The sequence below is a fragment of the Nicotiana attenuata genome, chromosome 6 (assembly GCF_001879085.1).
Source record: "Nicotiana attenuata strain UT chromosome 6, NIATTr2, whole genome shotgun sequence".
NCBI lineage: Eukaryota > Viridiplantae > Streptophyta > Magnoliopsida > Solanales > Solanaceae > Nicotiana > Nicotiana attenuata.
This window is the reverse complement of record NC_031994.1, coordinates 92,565,249-92,586,620: the sequence shown is the minus strand read 5'-3', so window position 1 is coordinate 92,586,620 and position 21,372 is coordinate 92,565,249. Positions and strand designations below refer to the sequence as shown.

General features: G+C 37.2%; 1 pseudogene; it reads right to left on the bottom strand.

Moving 5' to 3' along the window:
* LOC109228105 lies at positions 7,623 to 8,927 on the bottom strand (annotated as a pseudogene).

Below are 21,372 nucleotides of genomic sequence, written 5' to 3'. Positions count from 1 at the left end.
TTTGTGCAGACATTTCTTATAGAGAAACTTTGGTTATTGTTAAGCGAAGAATATAAGTACCATGCAACCGTTATTTATAGTCAAGATTTCAAACAAAAACGTAGTATAATACTGCGAATTACATAGTAAATTTCAATGACTTAAAACAGAGTTTCCACGTGCTTCTCAGCTTTTTCAGCAGGACATGTCAAATCCACAAAACGTAGTATTATACTACAAATAACATATTAAATGACCCTGACACGAAACAAGGTTTTCACATGCTTCTCAGCCTTTTCAAAATAAAGGACTAGGGGTATGCTTGATAGTTGGGTACATTGGACGAACTTGCACCAGGATTACCACCGCCACGCCCACCACCTGAAGGACACTTACGACGGTCATGTCCAGTTTGAGAGCATATGCCACATTTACGCGCATAAACGGACTCACCAACATCCATTTGGTTCCGTATACGCGTTCTTTTGCACTTTCAGCTTGCGCAAATAGTCCTTGTTACATACCAACTTAAAAGGTTCCGGCGGCCAATAATGCTCAGCATCTAATGGATGCAACTTCCCACTATACGTGTCTACGTATGCTGCAACACTGTATTGCCTATCAATGTAGTTTGTTGCCCCATATCCAACTTGTTGAAAGCACTTCAATGCATGTGGGCACGGCATGTGGTAGATGGTCCATTTCCCACATGAACATAACCTTCTATTTTCATTCACCGTCTGTAGATTATTCCCACGGTGTCCGTTGATAGCGGTCTTAACTTCAAAAACACCCCGTTCATGATCATACTGAAGAAATGAATGCCACTGTGCCCGCCTCCTGTACCTTTCAAATCTTGTCATGGGTATTGGCATAAATTCAACACCCATGTCCATCAATGACGATGCAGCTGCATGCCTTTCAACAAACCTCTCTGCACTCTGTTTGAAAGTCATGCGGACCATGGCAGTGACAGGCAGTCCACGGGCAGACTTCAACAAGCCATTGAATGACTCTGACACGTTTGTAGTGAGGGCTCCCCATCGTCTGCCGCCATCAGCATGCAATGTCCACATTTGAGGGTCATGTTGCATCAACCAAGTATAGGCTCGTGGTTCTATCTGCCGGATCGGTTCCATGCGCCTCGTGAATTTACACTGCTGGTGCTCAGTTGCAGCCATCCACATTAAGTCATGCAATGCCTTGTCAGGAAATTTCTTCTGGAAATTGGCCTTCAGGTGCCTCGCACAGTAACTGTGGTATGCATATGGTTCTTGCCATTCAGGCAAGTGACGTACAGAACTTAAAATACCACCATGCCGATGACAACGTGCTGCTTCAAGTGGTTCAAGAACTGCGTCCACGTCTCTTCACTTTCGTTGGCACAAATGGCAAAAGCTAGTGGAAATATTTGTCTGTTGGCATCTACAGCAACTGCAATCAAAAGCTTAATATCATACTTTCCATAGACATGAGTACCGTCTATGGAAATTACAGGACGGCAATGCACAAAACCATCAATTGCTGGTTTAAATGACCAAAATACATAGTTGAATATATATTCCGGTCTGTCCGGACTTCGCTCACGCCTCCATTCAACAACAGTCCCGGGGTTAAAGTGTTAGTGCAGCCATGTACCTGGGCAAATTTGAAAAAGACTTATCCCAGTCGCCATAAATAAGTTCAAAGGCACGTTTGCGACCGAGATATGCCTTTCTTTTGGTTATAGTACAACCATACTCCTGGTGGACGGCTGTAATACACTCTTTAATCTTGAACCTAATGGACACTTCCAAAAATGGAATCAAGACAAGGGAAATCAAGTCCACATCCAAGTTGAAGTGATTCTCATTGAATGTGTCCATTTCACATCTGTGCTCGCTAATAAATTTACCCACTTTCCACAAACCTGATTTCTTCTTTGTGGCACGCAGCATCCAGTGACAACCCATAAACCACCTACGGCATACAACCTTGTATTTATCCGTAGTTGACTCACTTACCGTCATCTCACGACACTCCCTTATACTGTAGATTTTTACAGCCCTAACTAGGCGAGCTTTATCGGGGAAATACATGCCCTTTGTAAGAACAGCTAGTCTAGATTCATCCCACATCACTGACCGTAATTCATCATCATCCCTTGTTAGGGCATCAACGTTAGGCATGCTTGGCAAATTATCAAGGTAGGGAATATTTCGCTCATGAAATGGCACGTGGGACTCATACACTCTTGGTCTAGCGGGAGGTGGAGGAACATGCTCCCTAGTCAGCTCAGGTTCCACATTCACTTCCTCCTCCTCATCATCACCCTCATCATGGAAGGGTGTCTCATCCCTAGACTCATCCGCATTGTTGTCATAATCACTATCATCCTCCTGACTCTGCGCATCTGCCAAATCACGAGTAAAAACGTCGTCTATGGGCAACTGTGTGAGGCCAGGAGCTTCAAGAAGCTCGTTTTCACTGCACAAAACGAACAAAAACCTAAGTTACCCAATACTCAGGAAAAATACTTTAGATATCGCTATATCACTTTACTTACAAATCGTATTGTCTTGACGTTTCATGATGGATATTTTCAGGTTGGTGATAACTCCCAGATGGACCACCGTGGTCCAATACTCCAGACCTACGCAGATTCCAACTAGGGGCGAGGTCATAACTTGTAAAATTCAAATCCGGACGGTACCCCCTATAAAAAATATGAGTGTTAATACAAATCCAATTAAAACATGAAAAAAAATAGCTAAAACGTAGTAAAATTGAAGTTTACCAGTCGTCTTGTTGATTATATAAAGTGGAAACATTATTTTCTGGCTGCTCATTCGCCTGTGGTGACAAGTTTAAATCAAGGCAAGCTCTTTCATCTCCAATCTGTCCGGCAAACGCTGCTCCAGAATAACCACCCGATGACTGGGGGTTATCCCTGCTATGCACGCCCTCATTACTAGGAACGTCTTCCACCTTGACGTACATTTCCAATAATTTTATTACAATAAATTCCCTGTATTCATCCGAAATCCGCAAAAAATCTCTAAGAGTTTCATCATCCTCGATGTTAAACTCAGAATAATAAGCAAACCCCTGCGGAGTCACTGAATAAGGAAATCTACCGGTTACTTTAAGGTTAACCGAACGCCTCCGCTCACTCATTTTTTTACGTAGCAACGATACCAATGTATCGTACTCCATATTAAGCGGCAATTTAACATGACACTGTGGAGGTGAGATATACCTCACAGAGTTATTCTCCACCACAATCTCACCCCCCCAATACAGTGAAACCCTTATTTTTGGCACTTCAGACATTGTAAAAAATTGATTGATAAGGAGAAGAGAGAATAAACGTATGTTTGAAGTTTAAGTGTTGAATGAATTTTTATAAAATTGAAGCGCCTATAAATAAGGCAAGTCCGACCTTGGGGTGTACAATTTTTCAAAGTAATTCGCAGTATTATACTGCGTTTTATGTATTTGAATTATTGTTATGTCAGTTAATTATTGGTGGGGCCTAAAATCAGCCTATTTCGCAGTACTGTACTACGAAATGTCATAAAAAATTATTTTTTTAATATTTCGCAGTTTTATACTGCGAAATGCCTTAACGGCAAAAAATCCGTTAAGCCAATTCGCAGTATAAAACTGCGAAATACCCATTATTGTATCTTTTTTTAAACATAAAAAATGTATTTTATGTTCAAAAAATTATTAATTAAGTTTTGGACTCTGTTTAAAACACTTTTTATTATTAAATGGTAACAAGAAAATAGCTTGTTTGACCGTGTTTTTCTAAAATTTACTTTTTTTAGAAGTACTTTTTAAAATTATGTTCTTAAGAATCAATTTATGTTTGGTTAATTTATTTGAAAAGTCGTTTTGAGCAGTATTTTGTATTTGGCTACCTGTTTCTAAAAAGTGTATTTTTTTCAAAAAAGTACTTTTAGGAAAAAACTATTTATTTCTGCTTCTCAAAACTACTTCTGCTTCTACCCAAAAGTACGTTTTCTTTCTAAAACCTTGGCGAAGCATCTTAACTTTTTAAAAATAACAATACTTTTGACCCGAAAGATACTTGGTCAAATAAGTTATAAGTATATTTTTCTTAAAAGTGCTTTTAAAAATAATACTTTTGGAGAGAAACTATTTTTTTAGGCGAAATATATAAAACGCCTCTTTAAGTTGTCCCCAACGACCATTTGAACACATTAACTTGCCATATGACCCGACAGACACCTCTGCTTGATAGAAGTATATTCTCTTAAACCCCTTACGCTGACATGGCAAATTTTGTGTGTTACACTAAAATTTAAGCGCCTGAAGATCTTTAAAATTAGGTTTATCTTTTTTTTTTCCTCCTAAAATCAATGTGGAACCCACCTACTCCTCCAATTTTCTCCTCCATCTTCTGCCATTTGCCCCAAATTATCTTCTCCATCTTCACCCTCCATAACAGGAAAAAATACAAAAATTTTCATCGCCATCACAATCGCCGTCCGTCATTAAATAAATCCAAAAACAATAAATTTCCACTATTAATTAGTTGAGTGTGAAGTATTTGATATGATACTTTTTTGGAAGAAAGAAGATGATGAAAGATGGAGAGATTTGGCAAAAAATCTCCAAACTATGATTGACATACTTTAATCAAGATCCTACTCACTCGCTTGTCCTCCAGAACGCGGATTTGACTCCCCGGTAGAGTAGCAGTATTATTGCTACTACTATCATTATTATTATTGTAACCTCCATTATTGCTCGTTCAGCAGGCGATCCAAACCCCCTAAACAGCTCTTTTACTAAAAGCCTAAACCTCCTCTTTACTGTTCTGGGTATCGAAAGATTCTCCTGATTCCCTCCACCGCTTAAACTCGCACTTAATTGACTGTGAATTAGGGTCTTTTTCTTATTTTTTAATTGTAAATTACAACTATTTCTTATAGGGACTATAATTTATTTAAGAAATACACGTGTCATTCAATAATTTGTCGGATTGAAATGTCATCAGCCAGTGTAACTTACTCATGAGGCTTGTTGAACTCGAGTGCTCACGAGACACAGCTGTGTTAAATAGAAGTATCTGTTTGGTCATATGACAAGTTAAGGTGTTCAAATGATCGTTGGGGACAACTTAAAAGGGCGCTTTATGTATTTCGCTATTTTTTTAACTTCTACTTAAAACCGTTTTTTCTTTCTAAAAGCTTGTCTAAACACTTTAACTTTGAACAAAAAAAATACTTTTGGTCAAAAAAGCATTGTGAAAGAAGCTATAAGATAGTTATAAATGTTACAAGTCTAATCTTTGCATTAGGAAAATATCGTCTAATAAACAAAACAATATAATTCACAGGTCATGCAAAAAAGATGTTTAGAAAAGGAAAGAGTAAATTATTTACCGTTTTCTAGTAGTACAGTCAGATATTCTATAATAGTATCCTTATATAACAACATTTATTTATAAAAGTCAAATCTTTCCGGAAACAAATCTCATGTTCTATTATAATATATGTTTTTTATAACAATAATTCGCTATAACATCCAAAAATATTCGGAATAAACGAGACTATTATAAAGAGGTTTGACTATATCGCACAAGCTACTGGTCAAATTTGTGAAGATTGAGATAATGATTGTATCCATTACTGATAGTGATAATGGCTAATGGAATTAGTGTCGAACTCATCTGTTTTATCTTTTAAAAAAAAACAGTAAGTATATCCATTACTAATACTCCCTCCGGTCCAAAATAAGTGATTTTTGGCCTTTTTCTTGTGGTCCAAAATAAGTGATTTTTCCAGATTTCAAGAATGAATTAATTATTTTTTTCCTACATTGTCCTTAAAGTAAATGATGTTGGAATATGTGTTAGGAGTGTTTATGTGAGACAGTAAAGGTTAATATGGTCAATTCCATTGCTAATTAATGCTAAAAGATGGATTTTTTAATTTGTATGAAAACATCCAAAAAATCAATTATGTTGGACCGGAGGGAGTAGTGATAACGGAGTTTGGAATGAGACTTTACTTGGATGTACACTGATAATGGGAATGGGAAACTAGGTCACTCATTGCCAAAAGGAGTTCACACTCTTTTATTCTAAAACATTTTAAAATATATTTGACAAAATTGCATTTCTATATAGCTTTCATAATTTTCAATAATTATTAATTGAATTCTTCAGCGTTTACATATTCATGTGTGTTTCCTTATTAAATAAACTTTTCAAACACTATTTTAATGTTTCTTGATCTATCACTAACCAATCTTATATACACGTCAAATTAACAAATTATGCTCCATGCTAGTGAAACACCATAGAATTAATGATACAGTGTTAGCCATCTTCCACAGATTTAATGGTTCTTACTTCCCTAATTTATGACTACTAGTCTTACGATACGCGTGTTGTGCGTGTAACCTATCTAAATGAGTATAAAACTTTAAAAAAAATTATATAAATATTATTTTTGAATTAAAATAAATGTGTAAATTTATTTCAATAAAGAATATTGATTATGTATAGCTAATTCAATAAGGAATATAAATTTATACCTTTCGCTCTCTATGTTTTCTTTTAGTTCTTTTAACTACTACCTTAAAATACTTATGAATAAATGTATCTAATTTATTTTCATTAATTTCCATATATAAATTTACCTTATTTATGTTTCACTTTTCGAGTATTGTAATTGGATTTGTAATTTAATATGTGCATAAATTTACAATATGTCTTCAACTTATTCAAATAATTATCTTAAAGTACATTATAGTACTTATTACTTTAAATTAAAATACTACTATTATTTTAAGAACGTAAGCATGTCGTATTAAACTTATTTATATATATTTTAATATGTTATTTATAAAACTTTGCAGGTTACTAAATCACGCATACTATGAAATTGTCTTTTTGGTTGTTTTCTATACCCTTTATTTTCTACAGAAGGGTGACCAAATTAAGATCATATTCCCCTAAAAAGAGTGTACCCATGTGCCATAGCTCACAAATTTCTCTTTTAAATTCCACTGCGTGATCTGCAGTTCTGCGGCTTCTGCCCTAGGATAATATCTACAGTAATTGAGTTGGTAGGAGGCATCAACCTAAAGAGGAGTAAGAATAAAGGGGATTGCTCCATCTTTTAATGAAATTCTTGTTTTCTCTAATTAACCCCTGGTCATAATATTAATTAGAGCCGCCATATTAGTAGATAAGGGCTTCTAAATCAAGGTAACAGAGAATTAATAGCCACTTGCTGTTGCCCTAAATCGCACACGGAAGTATACGCGGTCAATCAAGTAACAAAGAGTGAGTAGAGTATCGTTCCCACGAGGATGATGAATTTGTCATCAACATGCAGCTAAAGAGGAGAAACAAATATGAAGAATGCAGAGAGAATCTGATAGAGAGAGAAAATATTGCTCTGTTATTTTGTACAATGTCAAAATGAAAGAGACAAAGCTACAATATATAACTAAACTAAACTAACCGCCTGAGAATGCCAGCTGTACTTTTATCACACTAGCTATAGTGAAGTTAACTAACTAACTATGAAAGAGCTAACTGCCTGAGAATTACCAGCTGTATTAACTATCACACTAACTATAGTTAAGTTAACTAACTAACTATGATTAACCTACATCCTTTACACCCCCCTCAAGCTAGGACTGGGAAAAATGTTCAGAAGTCCTAGCTTGTACATCAAGTATGCATGTTGAGGTCGGCCAAGTCCTTTAGTAAGAATGTCAGCTTCTTGTTCTGTTGTAGCACAAAAAAGAGTGGAGATGAGGCCCTAATGAATCTTCTCACCGATGAAATGACAATCAATGTCAATGTATTTTGAAGACAGGATTGGAAGCAATGGCAAGAGCTGACTTGCTATCACAGTAGATAGGCACGGGGAAATGATGCTGGACTCCCAGCTCCTTGAGTAGACCAAGAATCCACACCAACCTCTGCAATAGTTGAAGCTAGGCTGCGATACTCAGCTGCAGCTTAGCTTCTAAAAATGGTAGATTGTTTCTTGGATTTCCAAGATATCAAAGAAGTACCAAGCTTAACAAAGTATCCTGTAACTGACTTGCATGTATTGGGACATGCAGACCAATCTGCATCACAAAATGCTGAGAGTGACTCAAAACAATGGGAAGTCAAAAAGACCCCCAATCATGGACTATTTTGATATACCTAACCACCTTGAGTGCAGCTTCCATATGAGAAACTTTAGGACTATGCATGAATTGACTGAGACTCTGAACAGCGAATGAAATGTCTGGCCTTGTGATGGTCAAATAAAGTAGCTCCCTAAGAGCCTTTGATATGGCCCAGGATCAGTCAACAACATATCATCGGATGATCCTGTATGAGTATCAAATTCAGCAGTTGTGAGCTTCATATTGGGTTCTATAGGGCAAGTTCCAGGCTTGGAACCTGAGAGCTCAGACTCAGCTAAAAGCTCTAGAGCATATTTGCATTGGTGCATTAATATACCATCACCATTTCTTGCAAATTCTATGCCAAGGAAGTACTTAAGCTCTCCTAGGTCCTTGATCTGGAATGAAGCTTGTAAATCATCCTTGGTCTGGTGAATCAATACAAGACTATCACCAGTGATAAGAAGATCATCAACATAGACTAAGACTACCACCATGTGATCTGCTACTCTTTTGATGAACAAGGAATAATCCAAATGACTCTATTGAAAATCAGTATCCACCAAGGCTGATATTAGCTTGAGATTCCATTGTCTAGATGCCTGCTTAAGTCCATAGAGAGACTTGAGCAATTTACAAACTGTAAACTTACCATTTGATCCATTGAAACCTTGAGGTATTGTCATGTACACTTCCTCAGTTAGATCACCTTGCAAGAAGGCATTATAAATATCCATTTCATGGATGGACCAATGTCTTGAGGCTGCAATAGACAACACACTCCTAACAGTAACCATTTTTACCATAAGGGAAAAGGTTTCTTGATAGTCTAGTCCTTCCCTTTGATTATACCCTTTAGCTACCAATCGAGCTTTGAACCTTTCTACCTCTCCTGATGCCTTATATTTGATTTTATAAACCCATTTGCATCCTATTGACTTCTGTCCTTGTGGTAAGGATACCAATTCCCAAGTCTTGTTATCCTCCAATGCTTTAATTTCTGCCTGCATTGCCTCTACCCATCGCTTGTCTTTGACTGCCTCTGAATATGTTATAGGTTCCACTTCAACAGAAAATCTAGCGAAGTAGCTTTGATATTTTGGAGAATTGCTTCATACCCAATTACTTCTAAAATGGGATATTTGCAGCAGCTTACAAAACTTAACCTGTCATTTCTAACATAATCCTTAAGCCATATTTGAGGCTTAGGCACTCTAGTTGATTTCCTTGTTTCCTCAACATAAGGAGTAGCAGAAGAATTAGTAGGGATATCAACATTGTTATGCTCAGCATAAGAGGGAATGTCCTGTTCAACTAAGGGAACAAGAGTTATAAGATGTGAACATGGCACACTAGTTGCATCAAGGTTACTAGCAGTAACAGAACTATCTACTGCAATTGGTTCTAAAGTGAAATCTTGTCTTGGCACTGGAGTTGTATCCAGGAATAATGATTCTGATGAGTTTTCAGATGTATGAAAAGGAAACATGTCTTCTTAGAAGACTACATCTCTACTGATAAAGAACACTCTATTTTCCAAGTCCAATACTCTGTAACCTTTCTGATGTGCAGCATATCCCAGCAAAACTAACCTCACAATTCGAGGTGCAAATTTATCATGGATTGTCAAGTTAGTAGCAAAACACAGGCATCCAATGACTTATAAGTGTGTCAGTGAAGGTGGCTTACCAAGGAGTAGTTCATAGGGTGATTTATGTGCCAGAACAGAAGAAGCAATCCTGTTAATAATGTATACAGCAGCATCAATGCAGTGCCCCCAATATCTGACAGGCAGATGGCCTTGAAATATGATTGCCCGAGCAGTCTCAAGTATATGTCTATGTCTTCTTTCCACAACTCCATTCTGTTGAGGAGTATATGGACAAGAACTTTGATGGAAAATCCCATGCAGCTGAAATAGATCTTTGCAGGCACTGTTAAAAAACTCACTACCATTGTCTGATCTAAACACTTTAATTTGCTTGCCAAACTGTGTCTTGATCATAGTAATGAAGTTCTTAAGTAAGAAAATAATATCAGTTTTATGTCTCATAAGAAACACCACAAGTCCATCAGGTAAGATCATCAACTAATGTGAGAAAGTATTTCATTCCATTGTGAGTAGCAACTTTATAAGGTCCCCACACATCCATATGAATCAAATCAAAACTATGTAAACTTCTGCTAGTGCTAGTTGGAAAAGGCACTCTAGTTTGTCGAGCTAAAGGACAAATTTCACATTTAGACAATGGATTATTATGTAAGCTACCACTACAGTCTTGCAGGCTAGGAATCCTCTTGAGGACTTGAATTGGAACATGTCCTGTTCTTTTATGACACATCTCCATGCTTGCTTTACTAGTTACTGCAAAGGCTCTATTTATTGTCTTTCCTAATGCTGCTGATAATATGTATAAACCTTCCTCCTTTTTACCAATATCCTTCACCTTCCCAGATAAGAGGTCCTGAAACACACAACATTGAGGAAAGAAAGTAACACTACATTTGAGATCCTCTGTCACTTTTGAAACTGACTTGAGATTGGATTTAAAAGCTGGTACACATAGCACATCTTTTAGTACATCACCTCCAGTGAGCTGACATTCTCCCATATGAGAAATTGGTGCTGAATCTCCTGTAGGCAGTTGAACTTGCCCTGAATTTCCTACAGAAGTTTCATTTTTCAGTAAACTTTTGTCACCAGTCATATGGTTAGTAGCACCAGTATCAACTATCCACTTACATAGTTCTAAGTTTTCACATAATGCTATATTACCACAGAAATATTTACCTGCCATGTTGGCACTTGCTTCTCCAATAGAACTTTTGTTCAGCAATTGCAGCAACTGATTGTACTGCTCCTTAGTAAAGAATTGAGCAGGTTCAACATTGCTGCTTGGTTGATATGTAGCTGGTGGGATTGTCATTCCTTGCCGTCCAGTTGTATCAACCATGACTGCATTTGATTTCTTCTTCTTCTTGAAATCAGATGGATATCCAACAATATTGTAGCAATTCTCCTTTAAATGCCATGTCTTGTTACAAAATTCACACTTCATTAGTTTGTAACATTCAGTTCAAGTATTACCTTTCAAATGGCAAAAATCACATTCTAAACTATAATTTCTCCTTGGTCTAGATATGGAATGTGCAGTAAACAAGGCAGTAGGGTCAATATGCCCAGCTTGCCCATAGGTACCACAAGTAATCAGCTTTCTGCTTTCATCCTGAACTACCATAGCATAAGTCTTATCGATAGATGGTAAGGTTGGCATCAATAAGATTTGGCTCCTTGCTTGCTCAAAATTATCATTCAATCCCATCAAAAATTGCAACAGTCGCTGATATTCCAATTGATCAACATACTCTGTAGCTGATGGAGGAGGTGGCAGTATCGAGTCATACTCTGCTCAGAGATCTTTCAGCTTGGTAAAATAAGTCGACATTGACGAAATCCCCTGTGTTAAGGTGAATATTTCCTTGTGCAAGTAGTACAACCTTGATGCATTTACTTTATCAAATTGCTCCTTGAATGCAGCCCATACCTTCTGTGCATTAGAAGAAAATAGCACTCTTGTTACCAAATCTATGATCACATTGCTCATAAGCCATGAAGTCACAATGACATTACATCGATCCCACTGACTTCCCAAATTTGAACCAAAATCTTCCTTTGATGTTGATCCGTCAACTAAACACAATTTATTCCTACCTAATAGTGAAATCTTCTTCGCACGACTCCAAAGAGAGTAGTTCTCCATACCTGTCAAGATGAGTTCCACCGAGATGGATCCCGGACCATCAGATTGGTGCAGGTAAAGAGGATGGTTGTGATCAAGGACAACTGAGTTAGCAACTGCTCCAGTGCTTGTGTCAGCTCCATTATTCCCGTTAATAGTCGAATTTTCAAGAATCGCCATTGAAAAGTACAGAATTAGGGCTCAAAGCTTCTAAAATTAAGTAAATTCTCTCGAACTTTCTTCAATTGCGCAAAAAAATCCCCTAGAATCACTCGATTAACGGCTCTGATACCATGATGAATTTGTCATCAACATGCAACTAAAGAGGAGAAACAAGTACGAAGAATGCAGAGAGAATTTGATAGAGAGATGAAATATTGCTCTGTTATTTTGTACAGTGTCAAAATGAAAGAGACAAAGCTACATTGTATATAACTAAACTAACCGCCTGAGAATTGCCAGTTGTACTAACGATCACACTAACTATAGTTAAGTTAACTAACTAACTATGAAAGAGCTAACCGCTTGAGAATTGCCAGTTGTTGTAACGACTTGGCCGATCATTTTGAGAATTAACGCCCCGACCCCCGTGTCTTTTTTCTTCAATTGTGATTTGCCGGGATGGTTCATGTTGAGTTTCAGAGTGTTTTGGGACACTTAGTCCCCAAATGAGAGTTTAAGTTTTAGAATTTGGGCTGTAGTAGGAACAATGTAAAGATGGCTCCGGAATGGAATTCCATCAGTTTCGTTAGCTCCTTTGGGGACTTAGAGGCGTGTCCGAATTGTGTTTCGGAGATCCGTAGCTTATTTAGGCTTGAAATGGCGAAAGTTGAATTTTTGGAGTTTCGGGCCGATAGTGGATTTTTTGATATCGGGGTCGGAATCCGATTTTGGAAGTTGGAATAGGTCCTTAGTAGTGAATGTGACTTGTGTGCAAATTTGGGGTCAATCGGACATGGTTTGGTTAGTTTCGGCATCGGTTGTAGGATTTTTAGATTTCAAGTTCATTAAGTTTTGATTGGGGGGTGATTCGTGGTTCTAGCGTTGTTTGATGTGATTTGAGGGCTCGATTAAGTTCGTATGATGTTTTAGGATTGGTTAGTATGTTTGGTTGAGGTCCCGCGGGCCTCGGGTGAGTTTCAGATGCTTAACGGATGGATTTGGGACTTAGGCATTTGGCCGAAGATTTGCTGCACCTGTTATTATCGCACCTGCGGATATTGGACCGCAGGTGCGGTGCCGCAGAAGCGGCTTGGAAGCCGCAGAAGCGGAGATGGGATTTTGTAGCTGAGACCACAGGTGCGGCTGGTGGTCCGCATAAGCGGGACCGCATATGCGGCCCAGTGACTGTAGATGCAGCCCTATCCCGGATAAGTGACCTTCGCACCTGCGATGATTTTTCCGCAGGTGCGGGACCGTAGATGCGGCCCCATGAGCGCAAATACGGAAATCGCTGGGCGAAAAAGAGGATTTCGAGGGTTTGAAATTTCAGAACACAAAAATTGATTTGGAGCTCGGTGGGAGGCGATTTCTTGAGGGATTTTGAAGGAGAACTATTGGGTAGCGAATTCTAACTCTATTTTGATCATATTACAATAATCCATTATTGTTTTCCTCATTTAATTAAGGAATTTGAGGGTGGAAGTTTGGAAATGGGGGAAAAAGTTCCCCAATTGAAAATCTGAGTTTTGAATGGGAATTTGACGTCGGGCTTGGATGATTTTTTGTACAAATGAACTCGTGAGTGAATGGGTGTTCATAATTTGTGACTTTTACTCGATTTCGAGACGTAGGCCCGGGGAGGATTTTTGGGCGTTTTTTCTATTTTCTTACCCTAGCTTTGATTTCATTAGTTAAATTAGTTGCTTGTAGCTTTATTTACGTTATGTAATTGATTTGATCAGATTTGGGCCACTCGGAGTTGGATACTCGTGGAAAGAGCGTGATTTCGGATTGATTTGAGCTTGTTTCGAGGTAAGTGGCTTGCCTAACCTTGTTTAGGGGAACTCCCCTTAGGATTTTGTACTGTTGTTATATGAATGCCGTGTACGTGAGCTAATGAGTGCGTACACGTGCTGATTGTTGAAAAAGAACCCCATTTTCATTAAGTAAATATCTATGTTTTCCCTTTAATTGAGCAATACTAGTATATGTATCCATCCTGTTTAGCTTAGGGAAGCATGCTTACGTACCTTAACTGTCTTAATTGCCTTAACTGCTTATCTGGACTCTGTGCAACATGTTTAGAGCAAGGATTGCCCGTCTTCTTTGATATGAATTGAATTTAAACTGTAGCATTTCTTGTTGAACTGTTATTTATATTGATTGGTCGGTGTGTTTACTTTGGGACTACGGATTGGAATTCCGGGAGATCCCCATGCACATTTATATTTGGTACTACGGGAAGGTATCCCGGAGATCCCCCTGTACTGGATATGTTTACTTCGGGACTAAGGAACGGTATTCCGGGAGATCCCCCTGCACATTTACGTTTTGGACTACGGGACGGTATCCCGGGAGATCCCCTGTTGCTATCTCTGTATTAAATTGTGGTGTTTTTTTTCTGTGATTTCATTTTGTTGACTGTTAGCATTTAATCTTACTGCAATATTTCTTACTGTTTTACTTTATTACATGTATAAACCAGTAGGGCCCTGACATGATCTCATCACTACTCGACCGAGGTTAGGCTTAGCACTTACTGGGTACCGCTGTGGTGTACTCATGCCCTTTCCTGCACATATTTTTCGTGTGCAGATCCAGATACCTCTTCTCAGCCATATTTTCAGTGAGGCGAGGCGATCTTAGAGACTTCGAGGTATATCTGCCGCGTCCGCAAACCTAGAAGTCCCTCTCTATTCCTCCTTTATTTATAGATTCCTGTATTTTTCTTCGTTGATAGACTTTCTGGAGATTAGAAACACTATGTACTTCTGTAGCTTGTGATTCATGAGATTCCGGATTTTGGGAGTATTTCTGTTCAGTTCGAGAGTATTTTATATTATATGCCGAGCGGTATTTTAAACTTCTTTATTAGTTTTACCTGTTAAATTGTTAGCTTTCATGTCTTCGTTTTATTTTCCGCAAATTGTTAGGCTTAACTAGTCGTAGAGACTAGGTGCCGTCACGACAGTTCACGGAGGGAGAACATGGGTCGTGACAGCTGTACTAACTATCACACTAACTATAGTTAAGTTAACTAACTAACTATGATTAACCTACATCCTTTACAGGACTTGTGATCAATTATCAACTAAATCAAACAATTCTAATTTATCGAGTCAGGAATAATTTCAAGGTGATTTTTTGTTTGATTAATTGTACTAACTAAAGTTACGATTAAAAGAAGAACTAGTGAACTAGTACACTTAGCACGAACAATTGATTTCAATATGAAATAATATTTCAGGGTCATGGTTCGATAACAATCCTATTGAATTCTTCAATCGATTCGACTTATTAATACATCGGGTTATTAACCTGCAAGGACAATAATACTCGTAGAAATTTGATAACTTTTACTCGCATATTCAATCTATTCTAACCCCTATATTCCTATGAGATTAGAGATAAAAAGAACGCATTAATAATATCTTGCAAAATTGGCTAAGCACGCACATAGGTATATTTCTATCCATATGCACAAATCAATTCCCCAATGACTAGGTTCAAGATCGTGCTCTATTCAATCCTATTGTAATCAAGAATTACCTCTTTCAAGTTCAACTCAAGATTCATATATAGTATATCACTGTTAGCTAGGCAGTAAAATAATTAAGCTTAGGATATGAATAAACAACCCAATATGATAATTTAAATCGTCAAATCATTCTCCGAATATCAACATTCATGTAAAATCATAACCCAGAATAGACGATTTTAGCCACGCATAGTCATGGTAGCAATCTCAATTAATTCCCAAGGATACATAAAAATCAATAATAAAAGGGAAAAAGAAGAACTCAAGATGAATTCTACAGTTTCCAAACTCTGTTATGGATTCTCTCTGCTTCCAAGTGTGTTCTTGCCTCCCCAAGGTCTTCTCTCCCTTCAAAAAGTGGCTAACTATCATATTTATATGATTTAGGGTTTAGTTGTGACGGGTTTGGCTTCTCCTAGTTCAGATTGGAAAAGCTGATATTTTTCTGCTCCGATCCCGGTCTATCAAAGTGGCCCTCATTTCGCTGTCCAGGACTTTGTGGTTTCTTCTGCTCTGGTCCCGGTCTGGCGAAGTAAACCTCGCTTCGTTGTCCAGGACTTTTCTCTTTAGCTCTTTTTTCACCAATTTTTCTCCCATTTAATCATTTTCCGCGCAAGTTTGTTTCTACACATAAGAAACACATAATGAGCATATTTTTACTTCAAAAGCGGTGTGAATTCCCGCAACTCACACAAGAATTAATACACAAACACACTCAAAACATGCACTTTTCACCCTTTATCACCATCCCACACTTAAACTTTTGCTCGTCCGCAACTTGAAATTAAGAGCATAGGCAAGAAACATATTTTAAAACATACTCGAGCATCACACCAACGATAATGGTTTATCAACGCTTAGAATCCAACATAAGAACTATTGACACCTTTCTTCAAAATTAGGCTCATGTCAAGATTATTTAAAATATTTGTGTGACTCTTTTAACATCCTAACCTCAAAAGATGATTCCAATACATTCCCTACTATAACTCACTTATTGTTCCAACTCAAAGTGCCTGGACTTTTCCAATCCTTTGTAAATCATGTGCCCTCACTACAAATTAGAGATATAAATTAGTCACACATTCAAATATGCATTCAAGTATAATTCAAGGACTTACAAATCAAAAGAATTCGCTCACTCTCTTAAATAAATTCATGTGCATCCCGAGGTCGTACCATAGGCTTGCCCATAGTGTATGTCTCTACTAATCTAAGCTTGCAAAGTCCAGGATCAATTAGGTCTTTTCAGGTTGTAATGTAGGCTAAGGGATGGGTAAGATATATTTGGGTATAGTGACTAACCCTCCTAAGAACTTTAATACACTACACTTAACTTTCAAATACATGATCTTCATGACCAATCCAAGCAATGTCACGAAATCATGTACAATTCGGCCTTTCTCTTTAATCACAACTATGCATTCACTAGCCCAGATAAGAGGTATAGGAGGTGTATTTTCTATTTTTTTCTTTCTTTTCTTTTAGTATTTTCTATGACCTTCTTTTTCCCCCCAACACTCTCCTCAATTAGGTTGCCCAGCTAATGATCTTTCAAAATACACGTGCACCTTTGACCTTTCTATGGTTCCACTCAAAAGTTACCTTAACTCTCACCTTACTCTTTTAGCGACTTAAGTGCTTTTGGAGGTAAAGGTTCACGAAGATCTATTAAGAACAAAAAAGGAATCGACTTGTAATGTGGGTGCCAAAAGGTTTATAGGCTCAAATGGGATATCTAAGGATAATTTTATTTATGATGGCATACTAGCTCAATAGACAATCAAAGAAACGCCTACATCATCTCCTAGACTCAGAAAGCTTACTTATTTCACTTCAACTAACACACGGGGTAAGTGCTAGACTAACACAGTATAACACAGAATGTAATTAAGACATCACACACACAATGCACATGATTCACTCCAGATGGCTCATGCCTGACTCTCAAGTTAAACAACTAAGCATAGTCATCATAACAATTCCAACAATTAGGAAGTAATCATAGGAGCCAACAAATGAGCTTAAGCGCCAAAAGAAAACCACACATATTATCAAGGCAGGTAAAGTAAAGATCATGACGAAAGTACTTAGTTCTAGCACTCCGAACCTAAGCCCCGATATAAAACATGTCAACAACATAGATGCTCAAGTTCTTCCCATTCTATTATCAGTTCAAAAAGAAAAAGAATCTTTTGTATTTTTCTTTAGACTTTAGTCCCTCAAGAAAATTGTCCAGGTAATTCATCGTCGGGAAAAGTCCACAAATCTTTACAAAGTTCGAAAAAAAATTGACCTAAAAATACCCGGTCAAGAAAAAGGCATCTCGGGAAAAAATCGTGGTTTAAAGAAAACCCGGAATTAAGCCACTAAAAAAGAAACTACAATTATACAATTTTTTTTTTGTTGTTGCAAATTACACTACGGAAGAGTATTATAAATAAGCTAAGATAGCACAGAAAATCATCCAAACAATCTCCTCACCCCACACTTAAAATTGTGCATTGCCCTTAATGCATTCAATAAATAACAGGAGGGCAAGAGAGATTCCCTGGTACGCCAACAACAGACGTATTAGCAGCTCACGTGATACTCGGAGTTCTCCCAGATATGATCCTTTATGCGGGCACCCACACTTAGTTCCAACTACCTGCTCGCTTTTGCTCACGCTTACTGGCTTGATTTCATGCTGCTACTCTTATAAAATACAAAAATAACACAATAAAAAATAGTAGAGCTAGGTTGCCTCCCTACAAGCGCCTTATTTATAGTCGTGGCCCGACTTACACCAACTTCATCACTTTTTCTTCCACCTCGAATATATAAATTGTATCGCCAAATTTGAGTCAAGCCTACGATTATGGTTCTGGGGTGGTGCTATGAATACAAAAGAACCAAGCAAATCATGCCTCATTTTGCATTTTCTGGCATTTAAGTGAGGAATGTCATTTTGTCTTCTTGGCCTAGTGAATTTCAGAGTATATTCACTTTGTTCTTCATTCCTTGAATCCTCCACAGGCCCGAAAGAATCGATTCCCATGTCATCATCCCAACACAATGTTGAAAAGTGGTTAGAATGAGGTCTAATACGCGCCAACTCTAAAATCGCTTCACTTTTGACATCCTCGCTTTGCACACTTCCTCAACCTTGGCATCATCAAAAATAATTTGGCCGAATGGTTGGAACTCCTTTTTCTGCTCCACAAGCTGGCCAGTATCCACAACATTTGGTTGTTGGACATCAGACGCCTCAACCCTTTGTAAGCACGTAATTTTTGACTCGCGCATTTTTAAAGTTAGTTTAGTATTCCTAGTATTTTTTTAAAATATTTATTTGAAATATTCTAATGAGATTATAGTTTACTCTTACCTTTAATTTTAGATTATGAATTTGGAAAACACAAAAATAGTTTCATTATATATTTTCTTATTTTATCTTAAGGCCATTAGTATTATAGCAATATATTTTTATTTTACTATGATTTTAACTCATTTTTTCCTTTACTTTTTTTTGAATATAATATTTGAAAATACAAAAATAGTCTCATATAGTTTTCCTTAATTAGTTGGAATTAATTTTATATTTAGATAGTATATTTTAAATTATTAAGTTTCTTAGTTGATAAAATTTAAGAGTTGAAGTCCCAAATCTTAAGCCTAATTTTGAATTTCCCGAGCCCATTTCCCTTAGCCCAACAACTTTAACCGGCAGCCCTATTTCCAAATCCCCTGACCCGATTTTGACCCATCTGCCCTACCTAACCCATCATCTTTTGATCTCAGCCTTCCATTCTCATTAAATCCTATGGCCAATACTAATCTCCCCAACCATATAAAAACCCAATATAATACTAAACCCTAACCCTAATAAACCTAAAGACCCCCATCAGCTGCACCACCCAAGTCCACCCGCTGTCGCCGCCCAATCCCGCTGAAAATTTTATTTTTTGGCGCGTGTTTGGTTCCCCGTCACTCCTCTCTCTTCCTTCCACGTGGCCTGACACATAACAACCCCGAATATTCCCCATGCTCTCATCTCACGTGATTTATCTCTCTTTAACAAACGAAGGAGGGGTGGAAGCCGTGAGATTAATAAGTGTTTAATCCTCTTCATCCATCTGTCCTAGGTTTGTTGATTTCAGAGAGATTTTTCTCTTTTTTGGATTTTTTCGGATTTCTTGGGGAAGGGGAATAGAAGGTTCTAGGCTCGAGTATTTAAAGGGGTGAGTTTCAGTTTTGAAAGAGGAGGATTTCGAGATAGAAAAATTGGCAATTTACGGGCAGAAAATTTTTTTCAATAAAAACTAGGGTTCTTCTTTTGGGAGGGGTTTTTCTGAGTTCTGATATAATTCTTCTACTTCTTTTAAATTAATAAAAAACATACAAAAGATGATGCCTCTGTTTTGAATTAGTTAGAATTTGATTATTTTTATAATTCTTCCACAAGCTGGCCAGTATCCACAATATTTGGTTGTTGGGCATCAGACGCCTCAACCGTTTGTAAGCACGTAATTTTTGACTCGCGCATTTTTATAGTTAGTTTAGTATTCCTAGTATTTTTTAAAATGTTTATTTGAAATATTCTAATGAGATTATAGTTTACTCTTACTTTTAATTTTAGATTATAAATTTGGAAAACACAAAAATAGTTTCAATATATATTTCCTTATTTTATCTTAAGGCCATTAGTATTTTATAGCAATATATTTTCATTTTACTATGATTTTAACTCATTTTTTCCTTTACTTTTTTTGAATATAATATTTGAAAATACAAAAATAGTCTCATATAGTTTTCCTTAATTAGTTGGAATTAATTTTACATTTAAATAGTATATTTTAAATTATTAAGTTTCTTAGTTGATAAAATTTAAGAGTTAAAGTCCCAAATCTTAAGCCCAATTTTGAATTTCCCGAGCCCATTTTCCTTAGCCCAACAACTTTAACTTGCAGCCCTATTCCCAAATTCCCTGACCCGATTTTGACCCATCTGCCCTACCTAACCCATCACCTTTTGATCTCAGCCTTCCATTCTCATTAAATCCTATGGCCAATACTAATCTCCCCAACCATATAAAAACCCAATATAACACTAAACCCTAACCCTAATAAACCTAAAGACCCCCACCAGCTGCACCACCCAAGTCCACCCGCTGTCGCCGCCCAATCCCGCTGGAAATTTTCTTTTTTGGCGCGTGTTTGGTTCCCCGTCACTCCTCTCTCTTCCCTCCACGTGTCCTGACACATAACAACCCCGAATATTTCCCATTCTCTCATCTCACGTGATTTATCTCTCTTTACCAAACGAAGGAGGGATGGGAGCCGTGAGATTAATAAGTGTTTAATCCTCTTCATCCATCTGTCCTAGGTTTGTTGATTTCAGAGAGATTTTTCTCTTTTTTGGATTTTTCCGGATTTCTTGGGGAAGGGGAATAGAAGGTTCTACGCTCAAGTATTTAAGGGGGTGAGTTTCAGTTTTGAAGGAGGAGGAAATAGAAAAATTGGCAATTTACGGGCAGAAAAGTTTTTTCAATAAAAATTAGGGTTCTTCTTTTGGGAGGGTTTTTTTTGAGTTCTGATATAATTCTTCTACTTCTTTTAGATTAATAAAAAACGTACAAAAAATGAAGCCTCTGTTTTGAATTAGTTAGAATTTGTGTTTTAGAAAATATATACCAAAGAGTTCAGTTTTTCGGACTTTTTTTAGATCTTTAGGTTGGTTTATGTTTCAGACAAATACAAAAACAATTCTGCTTGTTCCAATTTCATATTTTGGGATTCTGATTTCAAAAAAGGATATTAT